Below are 2,916 nucleotides of genomic sequence, written 5' to 3' on the forward strand. Positions count from 1 at the left end.
AAAGTACTGTCATAAGTAGATAGGTAGGTAGATAGACAGACAGACAGACAGATGATAAATAGAGATATATGGTGGGTGGGTGGACGGGTGGAGGGAAGGAGGGATGGGTGGGCGGGTGGATGGATAGGTGGATGGATGGATGGATGGATGGGTGGATGGGTGGGTGGGTGGGTAGATGGATGGATGGATGGATGGGTGGGTGGTTGGGTGGATGGGTCTATGGGTGGTTAAAGAAAGAGATGTAGATACATAGAATGTTTCACACTAAGGGTTTCTCATTCTTGACACTACTGGCATTTGGGGATGGTGGCATCCTCTGAACTGTGGGGTATGAAGCAGCCCCCTCAGTCCCCACCCACCAGCTGCCTGTAGCCTATCTCTTCCCACAATACTGACAAACAAAAATGTCCCCAGATAGTCAAATGCCCCTTGGGGGCTCAGTCATGCCTGGTTGGAAACCATCATCTTAAAGAACACGTTGAAGATCATTTTACAGTTAACAACAAAAAGCAAAATGAGAGAATCAAGACCTCAGCCAACAGCTTCATTTAACGTTTACAAGGTTGATGTTCCTGCCCAAGCAAGGTCCTGAATCAACAGACGACTCATCACAATTTGCAAACTAGGAACATCCCACCGATGCAACAAACCAAGAGCATGCACATTTCTGCTTCTCTGGAATTAGAGACACCACAGAGAGAAATTGCAAACCAATTCATCCAGCCAGAGGGCTGCCAGCATGGCCAAAAGGTGCCTCTCAGCAAAGAATTAAAAGAGGGAGAAAAGAGATATTTAAGGTCTCCAAATGCAGTCTTCATGTTGCAGTGGACATGCAAAGGACGTTTTTTGATGGATGCTGTGTCCTTTCTCTGATTCCATCTTGGAATTTCTTCTACCACCAAGGTTTGATCTTCGGCACAGCTGAAAATATTTAAGTGAGCAGTGTGGGGGATCGTAAGCAGAAGGGGGATGGTTGAAAGACCCTGGATTATCAGTCTTTGCTTAAGTATCTTCTCAGCGAGGGCTCCCTCCTGCACTGTATTTAAAATTTCTTGTTTGGAATTAATTCCTGCTTATACTCCACCACTTCCCCTAATACATGCATGGTATTTTATATAAAGCATTGTATAAAATGCAAAAACCTTAATTTGCTTATTTTAGGCAATTGGATAAATAGTTACACGGCAACTTACTGATGAATTAGGATCAAGGCCATCAGTGTAGCTGAAGACACAGTAAGTCTCTGCATAGTGACAGGGACTAAAAGCACTCTCTAATGAGTTACACACTTCCAGTATTTATTTTTATTTCTCTCTCTCCCCTGGCAAGTCCATGCAGGCAGAAGATTTGGTCTGATCTTGTTCAGTATTCCATCCCTAAAGCGATCCTTAGTACACGAAAGCTGTGTTCTTCATAAAATGTTATTAATGACCCCCTGTCACTATGCAGAGACTTACTGTGTCGTCAGCTACGCTGATGGCCTTGATCCTAATTCATCAGTAAGGTGCCATGTAACTATTTATCCAATTGCCTAAAATAAGCAAATTAAGGTTTTTGCATTTTATACAATGCTTATATAAAATACCATGCATGTGTTGCAAATTTGTGCGTGTATCTGATGTGTGTGTGTAAGATCAGTTTCTAGAAAAGGAATTGCTACATCTGAAAGATTTGTAATTATTTCTGAATCAGGAGCTGCTATTTTGGCAATAGGATTAATTTAAGGAAGTGACATCCCAATATTGTCGATCTGCATTGCTTTACTTGTGAGGTTTAGTGTGTTTCATGCATTGTGTACATTTGCATTTCTTTTGTTGAATCGCCTGTCTGTTGCTCATTGTTTAGGACCAGGACTCAATGTACACTCTTCCAAGTTATGCCCTTCTGTGTTTTTCCAGTTGTTGGGACAACATGATGTAAATAAATAATTCCAGCATCGCCAGTTGTTTATAATCCTATAACTGTTTATAATGTCTGTTTAATGTTGATTTTCCCAATGCTTTTAAGATCCATAAAGGCAGGACTCTTATTTGTCCCACTGGCGATCGTATACTCAGTAAGTCACGTGGGACACACACACGCACCCACCCCCATATTCTGTAACCATAGAAACCACAGAAACCTCGTTTCTCCCATGTGATTCAAGAATCTGCTGTTCCTCACAGCTTACAGTTCGAGAAAGTCTGCGCTTCTTATGCCAAATACAATTCCCACCATGATTGGTGAGAACCTACGGGGAGGATCCATTGCATTTCGTTGATCTTCCACAGAAATAAACTGCCAGGGACTTAATTTCTGTTTGGACCCAAGAAGAACCCTCAGACGAACGGATGTGAACTCCATTTTCTCCTGCGTTGTGTCACGCTGGCCTCAGGCCACTTTTATTCCTCAAATACTTCCTCTGCCAGGAGTGGGTGGTGGGTGACTACTCACAGGGGGCAGGCAGAATTTTCTAAATTCTTCATTCTTACATAATCCCCCAGGATGGGTCGGGGACTGGTACTGGGCATGTTTTCCACATAAGTGCTGGCATGTAGCTCAGGTCTTTGCAGCTCACTAGCATCTAGAATTTCCCAAGTCCAGAACAGCAAGGATGTCACAGACTCAGGTTTGCAATTCTGGTCTTTTTTGAGTCTCACATCAGCTTACGTTTCCATGAGAGAAGACAGCGGTGCTCTGAACCTGCTCTTGTCCGGAATCCCTTAGGTGAGCTTGCAAAGAAGTAACAGGTAGATAGAAAGCTGTGGATGTCTTGAGAAGGGAGGGATCGGAAGTGTGGGATGAGCCCTCAGGACAAATGGGACAGCCGTTTGTGGCTCAACAGATTTAAATTTTTAGTTCTGCCCAAGGTTGATGTTCCTGCCCAAGCAAGATCCTGAATCAACAGACGACTCATCGCAATTTGCAAACTAGGAA

This window comes from Manis pentadactyla, chromosome Y (genome assembly GCF_030020395.1).
Source record: "Manis pentadactyla isolate mManPen7 chromosome Y, mManPen7.hap1, whole genome shotgun sequence".
NCBI classification, from domain to species: domain Eukaryota; kingdom Metazoa; phylum Chordata; class Mammalia; order Pholidota; family Manidae; genus Manis; species Manis pentadactyla.